Below are 23,554 nucleotides of genomic sequence, written 5' to 3' on the forward strand. Positions count from 1 at the left end.
TATTGAGAACTTGAATTTTACAGAAAACACACCTATGAATTCTGTAACCCAGGTGTTTTTGAAACAGTGTCTTGGTAAAATGCCAACAGAGATATACATACTATATATATAACCGATTACTTTAAAAACCTATGAGTACAGCAATTAGATATAAACTTGAAAATTTTCCGATTTTGTGTTTATTTCCTCCAAATTGCCTCACTTCTTGCAGCTCAGTGAATACTGAGTATTAAAAATCATTTAGCCATCTTTCAAACCACTGCTAAAAGTTTTCATTTTTTGAGTCTGACCTGCCTAGCTGATAATTAAGAACTACAAGAGTGATTTTCAGTGAGGTTGTACCCTATCTTAGGGAGAATTCTGTAGATCTGGGGGGCTGTGTTGGGTCACCACAGTGACTGGGAAGTGCTAATTGGTTTAGTGGACTGGGCAAGAGATGACAGGGCTTCTGCCCCACCAGGAGCATTCACACACATTCAAGAGCTGTCTCACACAAGCAAAACTCTCCAATATCTTACCAGATGTTTATGCAATGGAAAAATCAATTAGTAGTTAGCTGAGCTTAATCAACATATGAACACACTTAAAATCTTTAAAATATAAGCACAAAGCATTTTCTCATGGTTTCAATATGTTTAAAGAATGCAACTAACTAAAATGCTGCTCATCATTTCAGGAAATCACTTTATGGAGAGCAATGCTGTTTGTGGTTTGAAGTTAGTAACACAATATACCACCATTGGCCCCTGTATTCTTATTCTTAATTCACCTGCAATGATGAAACAGAGGAGATCGAGATTCCTTCTAACAGAGTCAAATACGTTTAAATTACCAAAGACATGTGACATGTAGGAATCTTCCTGAATGTATTAATAAAAGGGTTTAAAATGTTTCATATTAATATCTTCTATGTGATTTTTAATTGTAGCACAGGATAAATCTAGGTTATAAAACTACATATTAAAATTATTTCTTTTGGGGTCACCTATGACTCTTACTTTCTGTCAGTCCCCAGGGTCTAGCACACAAGCTATCTGGTGGCCCTTGGGGTTTCTGTCGGCTGCAGTCCATCCTCCATCAGCAGCCTCCTAGTGTCAGAGACTGAAGGTGATTGCCTGTAGTTGCCTGATACGTTATCTCCACACCAGCTGAGGTTAGTTCACTTTTATTGTATACCAGAAAGCCTTGTCTTTTATTACTGATGTCAATGCTAGGTTTTCTTTTAATGTCCCCTGCACCTCTGATTTTCCTGTTCTTGTACTGAAGGTATCAGATCAACTTCTCTTATATCCAAATTTATTCATTATGATCAAGTGCAAGTAGTTTGGCTTATTCATTGTGTTTTCTGCTGTATCTCATTCAGTATTTACATAATGAAATGCATATATTGTTTTAACTCTTTTTCCATTTTAAAATGGTTATGGCATATTGATTTTTTTGAAAGTATAAATTTCTAGGTTTTTAATAGCTAAATTTAATCAAAGGACAGGGAATTGAGCACCCAGTGTGATAGAATTGAGGGTCACAGATCTATATGACTTCCTAAAGATTTAGTGGATAGAAGTATGACTGTTATTGTGATTGTGGTTATGGTTCTGGGTAAGAGCTATGGCAATGGTTATGATTACCATAGGGTTATGTTCCAAAGTTAAGCCAGAATAGCAGCTAAATACTAATCCACAATGATTAAAAATTTGAGCAGAAAATTTTGTGAATTTGCTTTCCATTTCACTTTCTCCATCTTCCTTTAACCATTCCTGCCAACATATCTTCTCCCTTGTCCCTTCTAAAATGTTCATACTTTCCAATCTCATCACATGCCTTCACTCAAGTGCTATGTATCCTGCCTGGGATGGGTTTCTCCCATAGTCAGTATTCCAGGATTAAGTCAAATACCATACTAACAGACAGGCTTCCCTCATCACCATCCTTGGAAGTCAATAAACTTTAGCCTCTGAGTTTCCAAAGCACTGTTTTAAAGCCAATGTATTTCTCTTTGTCATAATCTTTCTACTTTGTATGGTGGCTATTTACATTGTTTGATTTAATTTGTCATGGGAGTTCATAAGCTCTTTGAAAGCAGGGTGATTGCTTTAATTTGTTAGCCCTCCATTATGTGCTTTGCTGACCAAATGAATAAATAATATATAATTCATCAGAAACCTGAATTATTGGGAATTTTAGACATTAAATAATTGTTATTTTTAATATTGCAATTAGCTATTTAGTGTTAAATTTAATTGGGCTTAAACTTGACATATATAATACACATATACTATTTAAAACCCCTCATGTAAAATAATTTAATTAAAACTGAAAAAGAAAAATACTAGTGTTTCATGTACACACAATGAGGCTTTTCTGATAGCATTTCTGCTGAAACTTAACTATGGTTCAAATTTGTGAAGGATGCTTCCAATAACAAAAAAAGGGAATGGTTCTATTTATATCACTCTGGAAAGATCACATGGTTTAACAGACAGAATGGGTAGTTCACAAAGGAAGATGTTATTGGAATTAATGGGTAGGTGGAAATAGCTAATGTAGTTCTTTTCTTTAGCAGAATGCTGTACAAAGTGTACTTGAATGTGGAGGCATCTATTAGAGCAAATTCTCTTTGCAGAATGTCAATGATTTTGCGTACTTCTAATTCTCTGGCTTGAATTTCTGAGCCTTATAAAATAAAAATGACTTACTAGGAGAAAAAGCAAGTAAAATCAGATGCAAAGGTTATACCTCACAATTTTGTAGTGGATCAGTGCATGAGGAGCCTCCAGGAGTAACCACTTCAATGACAGGCTGGAGCCTTGCAAAAATCACTCTGAAGTAGGTAAGCACAGATGCTGTAGGATAAGGAATAATCCATACTAACAATCAAGAGGATTTTCTGAGAACCTTATTTGGAGAACATGTACACCTTGCCAAAAAGGATAAAAAATGAGCAAAATGTTTCAATAATTAGGTCTCTACATTTTAAAATAAAAGTTAATCATACAAAGCTTTTTAGAAAAAAACATGGGAAATATCTTTAAGGCTCTGAAGTAAGAAAATATTTCTTCAAGTGGGGCAAAAAGCCAGAAAAATGGTTATATTGGGCTATCTGAAAATAACTTATTGATGACTTCCATACTTCAAGATACTATTAAGAGACTAAAAAAGTAAGCAATGGAGTGGAGACAACATATATCTATACAACAACTCATATCAAGAATACAAACAACTCCTAAAACTCAATAAGAAAAATGCACTTAGCCAAATAGAATTATGGACAAAAGACAAACATACATGTCCCAAAAAAGAGTATCTAAATGGACAATAAACATATAAAAATGGGCTCAACTTCTTTAAATAATCAGGGGTTTGCAACTTGAAACCACAGTGCAACACCACTGTACACAGACTAGACTGGCTAAAATGAAAAAGACTGAAGACAGCAGATGTCAATGAGGATGCTGGAAATCAAATCACTCAAGCATTGCTGGTGGGAGTGAAATGCTGCACAGCCATACTGTAAAACTGTTCAACTGTGTCTCTTAAAGCTGAACACATGCATATTCTACATGACCCATATTTAACTCTTAGATTAACATGATGTGTACATACCTTCACCAAAGACATAACAGAAGAGTGTTTATAGAAGCTATGTTCATAAGAGTCCAAAATTATCCAAACACCTTAATTACTTAAAAGAAAAACAAATCAAGTGTGATAATCACATGAAGTTGAATAGTACATGAAATGAGAATAAATTATTTACAACCACATTCAACAATATAAAAATATTTCATAAGTATAATATTGAGTAAGGAGGTTGGGACAGAAAATAATACATACTACATAGTTCTATTTATACAAGTATGAAAGGAACAGTATCAATGCAGCTAGAAATGAAGCAGGTGGGTTTTCCTTGTGGGAATCGTGACCTTTTGGAAGCATGAGGGGGAATTTCTGAAGTGCTACCAAACTTCTGTTCTCTGAATTCAGTGCCACTACACAGGTGTGTAGAGTTTGTGAAAATTCAGTGATCTGTACATTTATGATGTTTTCATATTTTTGCTATTATGTTATACTTTAATTAAAAAAATACACATACCCTTAAATATGACAACTCCTTAATTCCACAGAAATCAAGTGACTAGTAAGTAGAATAAATGACACCATAGAATAAATGACAATTTAAAAAATTATTATTGGATTTCCACCAGCTAATTCAGAGGAATTTGCAATGTACATTATTAAGTGAGTATATCTATAGAGAAGAATATAAACTATAATTTCATGTGTATAAAATTATCTCTGTGTGTGTGTGTTTTGTGCATGTGAGCATGTGTTGATAACAGCATGTTGATAATATTGGTTACTTGGGATGGGTGGGAACCATATAGTGCAGAAAACAAGAGAAGAGGAGAGCTTCCTGCAAATACACACATATTCAGAAGACTACATGTTGAAAAAGAGGTCCAGTATTTAAAAAGAAAAAAGCCATATATGCTCTATTTTCATGCATATGCAGTTGCACATGGGCATAAAGATATAAATAAAAGACTGGTATTTTAAATGTTAATGGGTTTCTCTCAGGATTATGGGATTTCATGTGAATTTTTAAACTTTATTTCATATACATTATGCATTATTTGAAATTTTACAGTGTATATTTGCTTATGTGTATTATAGGACCGAATCTCCAATAAAACTCTTGTTATTATAAAAATATATCAGTGCTGGTTGAAGAAATTGGTGCTAATGGGAAATTTTAAATAAAATTTGATTAAAAGACAACTGAGTAATTTGGGAAAGTATTTAAAAACAAGATGTTACTAAAATATGGGAGCATGTAAACAAGGAATATGATAGAGGAAAGATTAGAACTTAAAATTCTAAGTTTTGTATTGATAAGAAGTGGAGGGAATTGTTACCATAATCCTAACCCTCAGCCTAACCCTAAATGTCAAACCTAAATCTAACAGTAACCATAAGTTCACCCTCACCTGAAGCCTAAGCCCAATGCTAAGGCTAACCACAACCCCTGACTCTCACACTCACCCACACCTCACTGTTAGCACAAAGCAAAACCTAATGCTCACCTTAATGCTACCACCAAGCCCTAACTGAAACCATAACTTCACCCCAACCCTATCTGTAACCCTAAACCAACCCTCAACCTTAACATTCACATTCACCCTCAAACACACCCACCTCTAACCATTACCCTAAACCAAAACCTCACACTAACCCTGAATGCTAAACCTAACTCTAAGTGGAACCATAAGCTCACCTGCACCTGAATACTAAGCCTAACCCTAATCCTAACCATAGCCCCTGACCATCATACACACCTATACCTCCATATTAGCCCAAAGCTAAATGTAACTCTCTCCTGAACCCTAACTCAAAACCTAACCAGAACATCACCCTAACCCAAATCCTTTCACTATCCCTAACCCTAAACCATCCCTCATCCATAACCTTCACCCTCACACTCACCCTCACCCACCTCTAACCATTAACCTAAACCTAAAACTCACCCTAATCCTAAACACTAAACCAACTCTAAGCATAATAAACTCACCCAAATCCAAACCCTAAGCCTAAGCCGAACTCTTAAGCATAAACCCAGATCCTCACCCTCACCCACAACTCACTGTTAGCTGACAGCTAAACTTAACCCTCACCCAATCCCTAACCCTGAACCATTAATCAAAACCTAATCATAACAACACCCTAACCCAAACTGTATCCCTAACCATAATCTTAATACTAAACCTCACCACTGCCCTTGACCATCACTCTCAGTGACCTTTAACCATTACCAAAAACCTAAAACTAACCTTCACCCTAACCTTAACCACTAAACCTAACTGATCCATAGCCATAAACTCACCCTGAAGGGAATGCTAAGACTAAACCTAATCTTAACCTTAAGCCTCAACCCTAACCTTCACTCTCACATGCTTGGGCCTCTAACTGTTACCCTAACCTAAACCAAACCCTCAACATAACTATAAATGAAAAATCTAACTCTGAGAGTAACCATAAGTTCTCCCTCACAAGAACCGTAAGAACCATACCTCTAACCATAATCCATGACACTCAGACACACCCACACCTCACTGTTAGCTGAAAGCTAAACTTACCAATGACCCTACCCCTAATCACAAACCCTAACTGAAAAAATAATCATAACTTCGGCCTAACCCCAACCATAATGCTAACCCTGAACTTAAATCAAAACCTCACCCCTAACCTTCATCCTCATGCTCACCCTCTCCAAAATATAACTGTTACTGTAAATCTAAATTTAACCCTCAGCCTAACACTGAACACTGAACCTAACTCTAAGGGAAACCATAAAATCACCATCAACTGAATCCTAAGCCTAACCATAACCCTAACCATAAACACTGACCCACACACTCACCAATACCTCACCGTCAGTCAAAACCTAAACTTAATCCTCACCCTAACCCCAACTGTGAATCCTAACTCAAACTCTAATACTAACTTCATGCTAAACCCAAACCTATCCATAACCCTAATCCTAACCCAAACCTTCACCCTTAATATTCACCCTTAAGCTCACCCTCAACCAATTCTGTTACGCTAAACCTAAAACAAACCCTCAGCCTAACGCTTACTGCTAAGCCTAATTCTAAATGTATCAATAAGAGCTCCCTCACCTGAACCCAAAACCTAATCCTAACCCAAATCCTCACTCCTAATCTTAATCCTTACCCTCAACCACACTCACCTCTAGACGTTACCCTAAATCTAAACCTAACCTGCAACCTAACCCTGAACTCTAACCTAACACTAAGTGTAATCGTAAATTCACCCAAACCCGAGCCCTGATCCTAACACTACCCTAATTATAACCCCTGACACACAAGCACACCCACACCTCATTGTTAGTCTAAAGCTAAATTTAACCCTCACCCTAACTCTAACACCAAACCCTACCTCACATGCTAATCATAACTCCACCCTAACTCCAAACCAATATGAACCCTAACACTAACCCAAACACATACCATTAGCCTTCACCCTCAAACTCACCCTCACCGACCTCTAAGTATTATACAAAACCTGTGCCTAACCCTCAGTCTAACACTGCACAGTAATGGTAACTCTAAGTGTGAACATAAGCTCACCCTCTCCCAAAACCTAAGCCTGACCCTAACCCTGACCCTAACCCTGACCCTGACCCTGAACCTGACCCTAACCCTGACCCTGACCCTAACCCTAACCCTGACCCTGACCCTGACCCTGACCCTGACCCTAACCCTAACCCTAACCCTAACCCTGACCCAGACCCTGACCCTGACCCTGACCCTAACTCTAACCCTGAACCTGACCCTAACCCTAATCCTAAGCCTAACCCTGACCCTGACCCTGACCCTAACCCTGACCCTGACCCTGACTCTGACCCTGACCCTGACCCTGACCCTGACCCTGACCCTGACCCTGACCCTGACCCTGACCCTGACCCTGACCCTGACCCTGACCCTGACCCTGACCCTGACCCTGACCCTGACCCTGACCCTGACCCTGACCCTGACCCTGACCCTGACCCTGACCCTGACCCTGACCCTAACCCTAACCCTGACCCTGACCCTACCTAACCCTGACCCTGACCCTGACCCTGACCCTGACCCTGACCCTGACCCTGACCCTGACCCTGACCCTGACCCTGACCCTGACCCTGACCCTGACCCTGACCCTGACCCTGACCCTGACCCTGACCCTGACCCTGACCCTGACCCTGACCCTGACCCTGACCCTGACCCTGACCCTGACCCTGACCCTAACCCTGACCCTAACCTTAACCCTACCCTGACTCCTGATCCTCACACCGACCTCTCCTCACAGCCAGCCAAAAACAAAACTTAACACTCACACTAACCTTAACTCCAAACCCTAACTCAAAACTAAACCATAATTTTACCCTGAACCCAACCCTAACCCAGACCAAACTCAAACAAAAACAATAACTTCATCATAACTGCAACCCATTCCCTAACCTTACGTAATTCAAACACTCATTCATAATATTCAACCCAATCATGACCCTCACCCACCTCTAACCATTACCGTAAACCAAAATCTAACCCTCAGCATAACCCTGAATGCTAAACCTAATTTTAAGTGTAAACAAAAGCTTATCCTCGCCTGAACCCTAAGTATAACAGTAAGATTACCTTAACTCCTGATTATGACCCTCACTAAAACCTTGCTGTTAGTCAAAAACTAAATTTAACACTCACCCTAATCTACTATCTCACCCTAACACAAACTATAACTGTAGCTTCACCCTAAACCAAACCCACTCCTAAACCTTACCCTAACAGAAAACCTTACCCCTCAAACAAACCTTCACCCTCACCATCACCAGCCTCTAACCAGTAACATAAACATATACGTAATCATCAGTCTAATGCTGAATACTAAACTTAACTTTAAGTGTACCCATAAGCTCACCCAAACCTGAACCCTAAGCCTAAGCCTCATCCTAACCCCCATACACCTCACGCTCACCCAATCTCACTATTTCCCTAAAGCAAACCCTTACCCTCACCCTACCTCTAACCCTAAGCCCTATATCATACTCAGACCATAACATCACTCTAACTGCACCCCTAAGCCCAACCCTAACCCTAACCATCACCCTGACGCTGATGCTCACCTGAACCTAACTGTTGTCCAAAAGCTACATTTGACCTTCACCCTATATAACACTTCACCCAAATAACACTGAACCTCTAACTCAACCCTATCCTTAACTTCACCCTAACCCCAACCCTATACCTAATCCTAACCTAAAACTCAACCCTTAACCATAAACTTTACCCTCACTATCACCCACCTCTAACCATTACCTTAAACCTAAACCAAACCCTAGCTTAACATTGTTCACTAAAACTAACTCTAAACATACCCATAATCTCACAATCATTCAAATTCTAAGTGTAACCCTAACCCTAATCTTAACCTCCCCTCATCCACATCTGACTGTTAGCTGAAAGTTAAACTTAACTGTCACCTCACCCTAACATCACATCACACCCTAAATAAAACTCTAACCATAACTTCAGCATAACCCAATGCTATCTGTAACCTTAACCATAACCCAAACCCTTCCACCAAATCAACATCCTCAGCCACACCCTCACCCACCTCTAACCATTACTCTAAACCTAAACCTAACCCTCAGCCTAACCCTGAAATCTACACCAAACTGTAAAAGTAAACAAAATGTCATCCAAACCCTTTGCCAAACCTTAATTGTAAAAACAAAACTATACTAAGAAAAAATACTACTAGATGTTCTATAAGAGTTTAGTAAAACACTAAATACAATATCAGTATACTGACAGTAACATTCTTTTTCATATACTATATCTTTTTGAAAATGAGAAAATAATTCAAATTCACAATAGCAGGAAAAACTATAAAACACGTAGGAAAGAAAGCCTCTAAACATACACACACACAACCGCCACATATTAAATAAATGTCTGAGGTCCTCTAACTATTACTACATTGCATGCAAGACTCACATGAGGCAGAGCTGACAACATTCCCAGGAAAGGATAATCAGCATCATGCAGCCAACCTTTGAAATCAATAACTAGATTCAAAGCTATTTAGATTCAAGATTCAAGCTCTACCTCTAAAAGTGCAGGGTAGGACCTCAGTTTATTCTTAAACCATGTTCATGTGTAGTTAGAGTGTCTCTAAAATTTTTTAAGATATTAATACTCATATGTCTTAAATACTTTGTTTCAACAATGGGATTCCATTTCTAATCTTCATCAAGTCAATGAACAAGTAACAATTTTCAACAGAAAAATCTTTTTTAGAAAAGAAAACAAATTTCTGACATTCAATATGCTGATTAGAAAGGCATGCTTAATGGTGAGGAGTACAGCCAAAGAGCTTGTCGTGGCTTCTGGGGAGTGCTGGCTTTCTGATCTAACATAGCTGACCTGCCTCATAGCTCAACCTAAGAATACCCATATTACCACAGTATAAATGCTAAAGAATTTTCAAAGTAAATTATAGACATTGGTACAGTTGGAGTCATATGTTACTCTTTACACCAAAATATATCCCAGGCAGAGATGTCTTTGAATGTTCAATAAGGTAGATGAGGGTCCTGAAAGAAAATATGAGGAACACTGAATCCTCTATTAATATCTCTCTTTCTCTCCCAGCATCAAAAAGCAGAAGCAATTAAAATACGATAGATTTTTAACTCTCAAATAATAAAAAAAAGCTCATATAAACAAGTTTAATGATAAACTAGGAAAAAACATTAGCAACACAAAAGAGGACAAGAATTAATGCCATTAATGTAGTAAACATGTATAAATCAACCACCCAATAGAAAAATGGGCAAATAAAATGAAAAGACAAATAAATCATAGAAAGTAAAATTTGTATGATGCATGAAAAGATACTGAACCTCATTTGTGATAAAGATAAATGCAAAATAAAAGTAAATGAGATTCCAGTCTTCAATCAGATTGGAAAATATTTAAAAATTTTATAACACATGAAGTGGGGAGACACCAGAGTATCTGTACATTGCCAGTGGGACCATCAACTGACAAACTGGAAATGTCTATCAAAATAGTAAGTATACATATTTTAGGTACCAGCTGGTACACACTGGGGAATTTATTCTACAGATATTTCTTATGTACAAAGAATTATGCACTAGGATATACATTACCACACTATAGTAATATAAAAGTGAAAATCATGTAAACTTTCAGTAACAGAGTATATGTTAAATGTTGAAATAGCTATACAGTGGCTTTCACAGCTGTTACATAGTGTGAGTATTCCTAAATATGGACTGTCCTATGTACATTAAGTGAAAAGAAAGGTTCAAAAGACATATGATATTAGAACATTTGAGAAAAATTAAAAATTTTAAGTCTGCTTATACACACTGGAATGATTCATAAAAATGGCTATGCCCCAGTAGTTGTCTATGGAAAGAGGAGGAAGAGGTTGGTGAGGAGCATAGAGTTAAGTTTTACTGTGCACCTTTGTACTTTTTTTTTCAACATATTAAGTATTACCACTTCAAAGGAGTGAGGGAAGGGAGCAAGAAAGGAAGGACAGGGGGATGGAAGGAGTGTTGATTTTAAAGGTTTGTCATGAGTTAGGATTTCTTTATTTTTCTGACTATTGGTATATTCACTCTTCAGGCCATCTCTCATGGTATCATTTTTGAATTGAGTGGTAAAATGAAAATATGGTCAGCTCTTTTGATGTCAAAGTCAAATGGGACTCTCTCCTATGAATCAATAAATGTGAGCATAAATATATATAAGAAGGCTCTGTTTATGATCAGTTTCATTCTCTAGTTTTCTATGTTGGACTGAGACCAATGTACAGCACATTGCAATGGATCAATGTAGAACTTCTGTATAGAAAGTGCATCAATCCAGTGGTTGTGAGGACAGATAAAGCTAAATGGCTCAGGAACAACATTTTGTGAGTAGAGAAGAGTGACTAGAATAGAATGTTTACTTTTTTTCCTGGAAAACAGGCACTGAGAGTGCTGGGGATTTATTATATAGTGTGTCACAAATCATCATGGAATGAGATTTATTTTCCTTGACATAAAATGATAGCAATTTGCTCTGTTGCCATGTTCTGCCTTTTTTTTTCTAGGTAAGATTTAATCTTATTTCAAATATAAGCAAGTTGTTTATACTGAAAGCAAGCAGATTAAAATGGATAATGAGAACTGAATATAAAAACTGGCAACTCCTGTCAGATCCAAACAACTCTATTAGAGCACAACATAGTACGATGGAAAATATCAATGCAGCCGTTAAAGAGTGCCTTCTCTCAGTTGTGTCTATATTTTGTGATACACAAATTAGTTAAAATAATAATGATCTAGTTAGAACCTGTGATGGTTTGTCATAGGCCAGTGCTCTGACTATACAAAAATGAATAAGTCATAGGTATTCTTTCAGAGTATAGATGAATAAAATAATATATACAATACTATGGGAAGGTTTCTAGTTGAAGGAGTCTGAATATGTGCGTTTATCTTCATTCCCAATTAAACCCCATTAAAATGACAGTAAAGGATAAAATGAAATTTAAAGAATTTTTAAGTATAAACCTACATGGAAAAAAAGAAGAAAGAAGAAATTATCGCAATAAAATTTATTAAGATGAAACCCAGATGAATAATTTCAAAAACCTGAAATACCATAAACAGGATGACTCCAAAAGTTCTAGTGTTGTTCAACAGTGTCAGAAGTCCCTGTTCAGTCTGTCAGGACTACAATGCTGAACAACTTACAAGAAACAGTCAACTCTATGTCCCTTTAGAGATACTTCTTTTGACATACAGCTTGATTTTTTTTTTCAAGTAAGAAGTATTGATTTCATTAAAATATTTTAATGATTGAATATACCTCTTCAGGTGGGGTATGTACATATTGATGTATGAAGACTAGAGTAACAATTGGCAGCAAGAGATATTTCCATGACTCATTTGTAGATTTGTAATATCTTTGTTATATGTAATATCGCAGTTCTACCATGGCTCATCTGAGAATGAAATCTCCCTCACAAAATGTCCACCAATAGACATATGAGACCTCTGCTTATATAAAATGATAGGCCTTTTTGGAATTAGCACATGTCATGTAGAGTGAGTAGAAAATTGAACAGAGAAGAAGAGCTCCTACATTCAAAGTTTGACTCTTTCTTGCCCATAGTATGAGCTGTAAGTAAGTGACCACAAAAATGTTTTTAAACAAGCTGCAGTCAATCAATCAATCAATCCACTGATCACAGTTCTGATTCAGTATTCCCACTCAGATCAGTCAGTCCCTAAGCCCCATGATAAACATAGGCCAGTCCTTAATTTCTCACTTCTGAAAATCAGCCAATCTGTGTCCTTCATATTTCCCCAAACTCTACAAGTCTAGCTCTTTATCTTGCTCAGAAAGACCATGTCCTAAAAATGTATTCCTATTTTCCTTAACACATAATACATCTAACTTAGCTACAGATATAGCAGCAGCAATCTCTTACTCCTTCCCACTTCTACTCTGTTGAAAGAACAGGACTGAAAGTCCAGAAATAGTGCTAAATTCACACTTAAGTTTAATATGTCATAAAGGTATGTCAGAAAACCAAAAAAGTTGGAATTTTTAATACATGGTGTTTGGTAATTGGGAGCCATATAGAAAAAGATAAAATCAGATTCATACTTCCAACTGAACACCACAGTAAATTCCAAGTGAGTCAAATTATAAATGTAAAATATAAAAATAAAAGCACATGGGAGAATTCCTATATAGCCTTGACTTGGACAAGCCTTTCTAGGACTCAACAGTCAGAATCCATAAAAGAATAACTGAATTAAAGGGAACCAATCTCCTGACTGGCAAATATATACCATAAATAAAACCTGAAACAAATGCTGGGAAAAAAGATTAGCAGTTTTTATCACAAAAGCCAATCTCTCTGTACAAATATTTCTGAGATATAAAAAAGAAGAAGTAAGCAAATTTATAGAAAAATAAATAAGAAGGAAACAAAAGAGAGTTCACAGAAAAATAAATACAAAGGATTATTATAAATATCAAATTGTTAACCTGATGCATGAAAAGAAAAATGTGAATTGAAACTGCACTAAAATATAATTTCTCATCTATCTGACGACACATTTGGGTGGCAAAGCTATGGACAAATCACTCTATTATTTAGGAGTAAGGAACTATACAATCTGTCTTGAAAGAACTCTGATAATATTTTCAAAGTTACAAATGCATTGACCTTTGATTTAGTAATCGCACTCCAGGGAATTAATCCTGCTGCTAAAGGAGTATATATACAAAATAAAGTAAGTGTAAGGTTCTTCTTTGCAACATTGTTATAATAACGAATAATAGGAAGCAACTCAAGTGTTTATCAAGAACAGACTGGTGAAATAAACTATGATACATTCATATAGAAAAATACTATTCAATACGATGTCAATGTTCAGGTGAAAAGATCTAAAACTTATTATTAGTAGGCTTAAAGAAAAAGCAAAAATCAGAGCACTTGACATAGAATGTAAACATTTCTATTAAAAAGGGGGGAGCAAAAATACATGTATTTGTTTGTGTTTGCATTTTTAAAAAACATTGGTAAGATAACACAAGAAACTAGTAAGGTGGAGGAAAAGGGAAGGGTGAAAGTGAATGGGGCTGGGAAAAAAGGAATAATTTTCAATACACACCTGTTTGTAGTGTTTCACTTTTTGAACCATGTGAATATTCAAAATTATCCAATGTTTAAAAAACACAGAAAACTATGGGCTTATACCTAGTGCTGTTAATATACCTTTTTCTATTGGTGATCCAGACAGTAATAAAGAGGTAACAATACATTCTTTGGGCTGTCAAAAATATGCAAAATGCTTATACTGTAACTAAGGACATATGTCTCAGAAGGCTGACCCAAAAAACTATCATACAATAGCCCACACCTGAGAAAGTACTTGGAAAAGTTGGAGGCTCTTGCTGTGTAAGCCACACTTTATTGATTATTTCCCATTTCACATCAGTTGTACAATTATGTAGGTATCTCTCTCCTTTTAAAACTGATGTACTTGGATTACTGCTCTTTGCCAACAATGGCACCATTTTCCTAGAATAACCAATTGTAGCTATGTCTTAGTCCATGCTACAATGGTGATCTTTTAGATTCCAATGCCACTTTCATTCTAGGGAAACTTGCAATTTTAGAGAAGAAAAGATGACACTCTCAAAGACATTAATTTTATTTGCAGAAACCTGCTTCCTATGAATGCCATGAGAATGGTTTGACTTGTGCTGCATAAATTATCTTGCCCCTATTTATTGTCATCTTCCCTGAATGGAAATTCTGCCATATTTGTAATAAAGCCCATTAATATGGGAGATGCAATGACCCCTTCATAAAAGATTGGGAGCTCTGAGACAGATACAGAATCTCAATCTTTTAGAACTTGACTGTTCTCAAACCTGCTCAAAGCTGAGATGGTGCCATTAGAACTAGGCTCCTAATAAGTTACATGGGAATTTCCATTTTCCGGCAAGAATTTACATTTTCAGCAGCAAAAGCTGACAAGCTTATGTACCTGAAAAATCAGAATTTATCCTTGATTTAGCAAGCTACATACATAAGGAGATAAAATATTGCCTAATTATATGAATGTGAGAACTGAGACCTATTTGCATAGACTGATAGCCTTTTAGGAATAAAAGGCTTTATTTCATGCTAAAGACCATTTCCAATGTGCCATTCAGAGAGGGATACTCCAAAGAGAACTAAGCAGTCTTGCTAAGTTGAGGAGATAGAGCTGCAAATTCAAAGGCTAAGGCAGCTAGAATTTGGGGTGTGGGTGCAGGGAAAACATATACAGATGAGCTTCATAGAGACCTCTAAGGCCTACAAGGGGTTCACCTCGAGTCTTTGGCTGATCTATGCATTATGTGAGGTAACTACCCAAGTTTGGGATGACAACCATGGGAACAGAGGAGGCAAAGCAATTTTCATAGATAAAATGGGCTGGAATTAGTGCTTGTTCCCACCAACTGGAATGGAAAAACTTCCTAATACATGGGTCACTGTGTAGAGTCATCACAAATGCATTGTTTTAGTATTGAGGCCAAATTAGTCCTAGAGTAATCCTGCTCTTGGCCCAGTCTAACAAAGCTTTAAAATGAGCCTTGAAAGAAGCCAAGTAACTTAACTGTAACTTAACCATGCCCCAGATCAAACCTCCAAAATATTTAAAGAAATAATTTTTTGAAACACCATCAGGCAACAATGTAAAATAAAAAATATCTATCATCCAACCTAAAAGCATCAGTCATGAAGAGAGAGAAGAAAATACGTCCCCTAATAAGGAATGAGCTTAATCTATAGGAACAGGCACAGAAATGTCAAAAATAATAAAGTTCGAAAAATACACTAAAACATATATATATATATATTCTATATATTTAGAAGATATAAGAAAACATGAAAATGATGAGAAGTGGAAGATATTTTAAAAGTCCCAAACTGAACTACTAAGTGGTGAAAAAGAAAATATCTGAAGGGAAAATTATACTGGATACAATTAATGATACTGAAGAATTAAAGAATAGTTAAAATGCTTCAATTTATCAGAGGACCATAATGAATTGAAATGTGTATGCACCTAACAACAGAGATTCTAAATACAAGATGCAAAAACAGATGGAACTGAAAAGGGAAACAAACACACAATAAGAGATTTTGATGCCCTCCCCTCAATAATTTATAGAATCAGAAGAAAACATCAGTAAGGATATAGAATATTTGAAAACATTATCAAGAATAACAATTAATTGAAACAACACAACATGTTACATTAAGAGTGGAATAAAGACATTTTCAGACTTTCAAAGTCTCACATGTATATTTCCATACTCTCCCTTTCTTAGGAAGCTTCTGAAAGGAGATGTTCCATTAAAAGACAATAACTAAGAAAGAGAAAACATGGGATATATAATATAGATAATCCAATACAATGAGAGGCAAAGAGAATCCACAGAATGATGGCGAACCCACAATGACAGCTGAGCTGCAGGCTTAGAGAGAAATCATTTCAGATTTTGTAAGAGAATAGTGGGCTCCAGGAGAAGGAATAAAAGGGATGAAATTCAGATATCTAGTAAGTTTGAATTGCTGACAGAAATTTTTATTTAAGTCAAAGAGTATGCAGATTAGTTAGTCATAGCTACATGGAAAACTAAGAGGGCAAGAAAATAAGATATTTATTCTTCTTTCCAAAGAAGACAAAATGTTATATAAGAAAATAAACATAATCATAATAAATTAAATATTATGAGAAATATAAGAGAATATTAAATTAAATATTTAATAAATTATTATAAAAATATAAATAAATTAAATATTATGAGAATATAAGAAAATAAACATAATCATAATAAGTTAAACTGTTCAGCTATGAGCCACTGTGTTATATCTATGTTAGGATTGTAGAAGATGTGTGTGTCTGTGTGTGTGTGTGGTGTCTTTATTTGGTGGGTTGTGGAAGGAATGGGAAAAAAGAATTAAATTCTTATTTTCCACAGAAAGAAGACTGAAAATTTAGGAAAAAGCAGTATAAGCAGTAAAAGCTTGTCATTTGAAAATGAAGAGTTAGAAGTAAAAGAGAACACTAATAGAGTTGAAAGTTGAATTTGGACAAGAGGACATTATTTTTCATCATAAAATTTGTAAAGTTGTTTAAATCATATGAATGTATACACTTGATGAAATTTAAAAAATTTTAGATAATAAATAAATATGTAGTTTGTGAGAAGTTCCACAAAAAAGAGATAAACATACGATTCTTTAGGAGACATGGCTATTGGAACCTTAAACCCAAATGACATTTTCTAAGGAGAGTATGTAGAGTGCTAAGAATTCCTAGGAAAGAACCCTAAAGCTCATCAACATTTAGTTGGGGGCTTCAGAGAAAAGAGACCAACACTAACTGAGAAGGAATGACCAGACAGGTCAGGAAAAACTGGAAAGGGACATGTTCCAGAAATCAAGAGGGTATTTTCATGACCATGGCACACGTCACAGAAAATAAGACAAGGACAAAACAAGTGTTTCTTGGATTTGACAGTAAAAAAATAAAAGACGACTTTAGTGAGATGGGCAGCTACCTTGCCATAGTGGGGTGAACTGGCAGGAGGACGTAGGAAGAGCAAGGGTGCCCAGCACAGGGGGGATGTAGGTCGGGAGAGAGCTGGGCTATTCCGACACTTTCAGCAATTGATTTTGAAGTAGGATTAGTATATAGTCATTTTTTTCTCTTAATACTCAAAGATTAAAGTTGGAAAGAGGATTAAGGTTGCCCAAGGACTGTGCTGGGATTTAAATCAGGCCAACTAGAGCTGAGGTCCCAACTATGACATTTTCTAGACACTGTATGGTTACTGCATTCATTTCTGTATGGCCTATGTCTCCTCAAATCAGACATGTAGGGAATCTCAAGGAATGCCTGAAATCATTCAGTTGGGTGATGTTCGAGCTGAAGAGAACTAATTCAACTTGGTCCTGGTGTGGATGCCCAGCTGAACCAGGGAGGTTAGGTGGACTGCCCACTTGAGTGAGTTACCAAGCCCGAGCAGGAGAGGATAAGCCCTATTCCCTGCCGCCTACTGAAATCAAAACACGATACTCAAAAGCTCTTCTTGTGTGAATGAGCCAGATGGTTCTGATTAACCAGCTATTATTACCTAAAACTGTCCAGACAATATACATCCAAAAGTTCAGAAATAAAATTACTTTAATCTGGAATAAATGTTTGGACTACCGGTCTCCAAATGAGGCTCTCTTAGGAGGGATGACAGAGACCCTGAAGTATTGTGCGAATTTTTCCCTTTCTTGCATAAAGCCAAAAAGGCAAACTGAAATTATATCAAGGAGGCCAGTTCCATCCATTCTGGAGATTGTGCGAGGCAGCCTAGGCTAATGGGAAGATAAATCTGTGCCCAGAACTGTGTCAGAATACAGCCCTCATCTCCTGGCATTTTTTCCTTCCTTCTGTGCCCACCTCTCCTCTCCCTTCTTTTCTCCTTGTTCCCCTTTCCTTCTCAGTGCCTTTCCTCTCCTCAGCCTCCCTCCCTCTCCTTCACCTTTTCCTTCTTTGTATTTCTCCTTCTATTCTCAATTCTTATTAAAAGTAATTATCCTGTACGGTGCTTTAACAATACTGAATCATGCTCCTGAATGTCACCAGTGACCCATAAGCAATGACCCAATCAAGACCCAAAACACGGACTATCAGCATTATCTCACGCTTCTAGCACTGAGGCAGAAGAAAAGCATGAAGTCCTTGTTGGCATCAAATTATTTCCCCATATTATACATTTGTATATCAGTCTTTAAAGAAGTTTGCATTATTGCAAGATTTTTTTTTGCCTGCTGTGTGGTAAGTTTTACAGAGTTTATGCTTTGACTTTACCAGTAAATTTATTACATAAACTTAATAAGGTCTTTAACAGGATGGAAACAAATTGCTGGGAGCCTATTTCTCTTTTCAAAAACCCTTTCCAACTGTCTTTAGATAATGAAAATCAGCATTAGAAGTAACTGGGAAGCCAGTGGAGTTTTAAGGATAGCGGGAGAAGAAACAGTTTTTCAGTAAAGACACAAATGTTTAGGCAAAGAAAAGAACTGAAGTGTGGACTGGAGAGAATCAAAACAGCAGTATAGTTCTAGGCACCACCCCTGAAGAGTGGCACATGTTCAGACTCCATCCCAAGGTTTAGAAAACAAAGCTAATGGGGTGGGGTGGGGTGGAGTGGGGAGCATCAAAAGCTGAGTGACAGATACACACAAGAACTCTCTCCAAGGTAGTCCTGGGGACTGAAGCCCCAACCTCACTTCACTGATAGGACAGGAAGCAGCCTAAATTATAATAATGTGTATGAATTCAGCCCCCTGGGCATGAGCCTAGCTCTACTCAAAGCATTCTGTCCTAAAAAAATAATATCTTCATTTACATATAAGAGAAGGAGTGATTGGGTAAATTTCAGCCCAGAAATTCATAGACACAGAGTAGCAATGGCTGGAACTAACATTTTTTTTGATTCTCCCTAGTTCGAGGAGAGTACCTAGCTGGTTCTCATCCATGTCCTATAGTTGCAAGTTGATTCAATCATTCATTCATTCATTCAAAATCTTCTTAAGGATTCCTATTATCCCAGCTATGACTGCCTTGTTGAGTAGATAAGAATATACATGAAACTCCAAAATTCTTCTATTTCTTTAAGTTAAGAAAAATGAGGAGAATGGTTGACTAATATAGAAAGGACCAATGATGGCAATGAGAAATAGAGCAGCTGGTGTCTATTTGGATGTTCTTGGTAAAAGAAGGTGGAAAAGAGAGTTAGAAGAAGGCAAGGAGTGGGGAACATAAAGAATGCACTTTTTTATAATCATAATGCCACAATAGTGCTGTAAGACATCTGTTTTTGATGAAATAATCAGCTATCTTCTACCTCTATTTAAATCTGTATCCTTCTAATCAGAAAAAAAATTGAACAGCTAAGCCCAGAGATGGATAAAGCAACACTAAATCTGAAGTTATAAAATATATTACTTATTCCCATAGAAATAGGTTAACTTAAGGAACCATCAACTGGCTGGGAAAACAAATTTTAAATCGTGGTTGAAGTCTGCATCAGTAGCAGCCATTTGCACCATTAGCAGCTCAGCATTTCTTCTGCATTTTCTGTTACTCAACCACTAATGAAAGGTACGTGCCCAGCTCCTCTCGTGATCTAAATCAGCATTTGCAAAACTGCCAACAGGTGTTACTAAAATCAAAACCCAGAACATTTTCTAAATCATTATGAATTCTGAATTTGCTACCTGAATACGTTAAAGGTTTTTGTAATCAACTACAACCTATATCACATGACCTACATAATGCTCATGCATACTTTTCTAGAGAAGTTGAGAACCTGGGTTGAAAATGCCTTCCATTTTAGAAAATATTCTGGAACACATTCGCCAGTCTTTAACAAGGAAAGGGCAAACAACAAATTTGCATTTTAAGAAGATTGTATAGCCACAACTCTTCATTGTAAGCAAAAGAGATTCTGTTTTTTAAGAAAAAAAGGGATTTATTGTAGTGACATTGCACTGGATCTAAGACTCTGAGAAGGAGATGAAGAAGGTGGCTCAGAGGCTATGTAGACAGGAGCAATACTTAAAATAATCCATCAGAAGTAACCTGCTTGAGACATCACTGCCATTACTATTGTCACAAACACCAAGGATTTCACCTTGCAGGGCTGACACCAGCAACACCGGCCACTGCTGGCTACCACCCAGACCACTGCCTGGCTGCCTCTGACACTCCAACCCCTGCAGGCACCACTGCTGCAGAGGTTCCCCAAGTTTTCCAAGCTCTGTCTTACTAGCTCATGACTTGGATTGGTTGGACACATCTGTTGGCGGAGCTAGGTTATGGGCTCACACTTGATACCAGGAAGGCTGGGAAAGAAGGAACCTGGCACCTTCAACCTCTATGGTTCTCCTCCTACCAAAATTCATAAATTGAGAAATTCCTCAAAAACAGAAAGAATATTTTGATTCTGGGCAGGATAAAAGAATGATAAATGTCTACCTAAAAAGATATGGATGCATTTGTGCATCTGTGTCCAGTCCTTCTTGATCCCTTTCATGGGCTCCTCTTCTCCTATTTCAAATGTTGGTGTTTCTTTCTTTGCATTATTTCCTCATCTGCACACACTCTCTTGAGATCTTATCCACTCTCACAAGTTAGTGGCTCCTAAACATGTATCTTTAGTCACCTTCACAGCCTTACTGTAGCAAAGACTGCTCACTGTCCACTGTGCACCAAAATCCACTAACCCTTTTCTCCCATAGCAGTGGAATTTTAGCTTGGCATGGAGCTTCCCACACATACAGAATTTCCCAGTCTTTTTTGAAGTTCCTTGTGACTATATTGCTAATTTCTCTTCAAAGGGATGTGAGCCAAGGTGATTTGTGCCACTTCTCTAGCTCTGACACTTAAGTTGTCCAGATCTGTTCCCTCCATATTTCATTGTCTTTCCCCTTTGCATCAGCCGGAACCTCAGACAATCCCACCTCAATCATGCAGATGATGATGAGACTCTGAGGAATGGAGAGGCAACCTAGGAACGTGGGTCATTGAGAAACTGAGTTACCCACCAACCTAGAATGCTGATCCTGGACTGATATATGGGAGAGAAATAACAGCCTGTCTTTTGTAAGCCATAAAATTATTATTCTCTTTTTCCTATAGCTTCTTAGCCTTATGCTAACACATACACACATGCTTACATGTATGTGCACAGCACACACACACACTTAACAATTTACCAAGTCTCTTAATGAAGTCAATATCTATAATGAACCACTATTATAAATCTCCATGTTGGCCTAAACTCACTCCTCCTTCTCCCTGATTCCACAGACTCAACAGACCACTCAATCCTGTCACTTATACTTCATTAATTGCTCTCTTTCTTTAAACTCAAAGCCAACACCTCAGTCAGGGTTCTTGGTTTCTCTCCCCAGATTGGAGTCGATTGCTGCATTAGTCAGCTCGGGCTGCCATAGACTGAGTGGCTGAACAACAAATGTACTTTCTTACAGTTCTAGAGGCTGGAATTCCCACTTGCTCCATCCCATCACTTCTTGGCCTAAACCTCTTCAATGGAAGACCACACCAGTTTCACTAGCAACCATGACTTTGAAATCAGAACAGCTTCATTTCCTTGAGGAGTGTTGCCTGAAGCTGAAGCCAGTTCCTCAAGAAAACGTTAATGGGAAGATCATTATGGAATCCTGAAGCATTAGGCTTCATGTCCTGATTATAAGCCATTTGTGGGCTTTTGATGAGACAGCGATTCCTGAAAATGGGCCTGTAACTGGGAAAAAAGGCAAGAGGAAAATAAAATTCAGATAATTTCCCCTGGTTTCTCTGTGTTTCCCCTTATTTTAAATTTATTACATGTCCAGTTGAAGTAAGACTTACGAGTGCTGCTCTAAGATTCACTGTTTCTTTGCTTTTGGTACAGAAGTTTAAAAGCCCTGACCTAGCACACAGCAACAACAGAAAATTCCCATACTGTGCTCTTGCAGGTGGAGTGAGCCGTCCTATGTGATGCAGCCCCCAGGGGACCATGTGGCTGCTCTGATCTTTCAGGGTCATCGTCACTGGTCATGGTTGAACTTTTTCATGGAGGTCATAGTGGTTTTCAAATTATAATTATGGAAAGTAATAGACAGTGATGTGCCATGGGGTCCTACTGATCAGTTTCATTTTACTTAAATTATTGCCCTCTGATCTTTTTTATGTACAAAAATAACAACTTCACAGACTTCAACGTAATATAAATAGAAAACTAAAGTCTCTTGTGATTGAGAAACTTCCCCAAGGTCACCCTATCTAGTTGGGGAGTGGCAGGGCTGTTACTAGCATCTAGTCTTCACTTGTCAACCTCTGATTCCCTTTAGACTCCACTTCATCAAATGATTAACCAGTTTTAATGAGCTTAGGTGGAAAAAGCAGAATATTTGAAGCTCAGGATAAGTTCAGAATACAGAATTCCCAACCACTTAGCCCAGCACTCCATTGACTCCTTACCTATACAGTGGGAATAATAAATAGGAACTCTTACAGAACTGTGTATAATGCACCTAGCTTATATTAGGAATTAAATATGAATCATATTTACAGAAACTAAAAGACTATATTTCCTATTTGCCAACAATGTAACAACTAATTTTTAATAAAATATTTTCAAAGTAATGGATAAAAAGCTTCAAAAATTGTCCTTTTCTTTCTACTCCCTCTCTCCCAAAATGAACACACACACACATACACAAACCAACACATATTCCTTCCCCTGAACAACTTATGAATCAACTCTATGCTCACTCTTCTGACACAGATATGATTATTCATGCAGAGCCTATGGGGGAGGGAGGCTGCTAC

At 37.3% G+C, this 23,554-nt stretch overlaps 1 long non-coding RNA gene across 1 annotated transcript; it reads left to right on the forward strand.

The window, feature by feature from the left end:
* Window positions 1-1,013: 1,013 nt before the first annotated feature.
* LOC140848314 (uncharacterized) lies at window positions 1,014-22,322 on the forward strand. Its single transcript, XR_012128951.1, has 3 exons — window positions 1,014-1,153; window positions 20,174-20,317; window positions 22,210-22,322. It is a non-coding gene; the product is annotated as an uncharacterized lncRNA (long non-coding RNA).
* The last annotated feature ends 1,232 nt before the right edge of the window (window positions 22,323-23,554 follow it).

This window comes from Manis javanica, chromosome 1, assembly GCF_040802235.1.
Source record: "Manis javanica isolate MJ-LG chromosome 1, MJ_LKY, whole genome shotgun sequence".
NCBI lineage: Eukaryota > Metazoa > Chordata > Mammalia > Pholidota > Manidae > Manis > Manis javanica.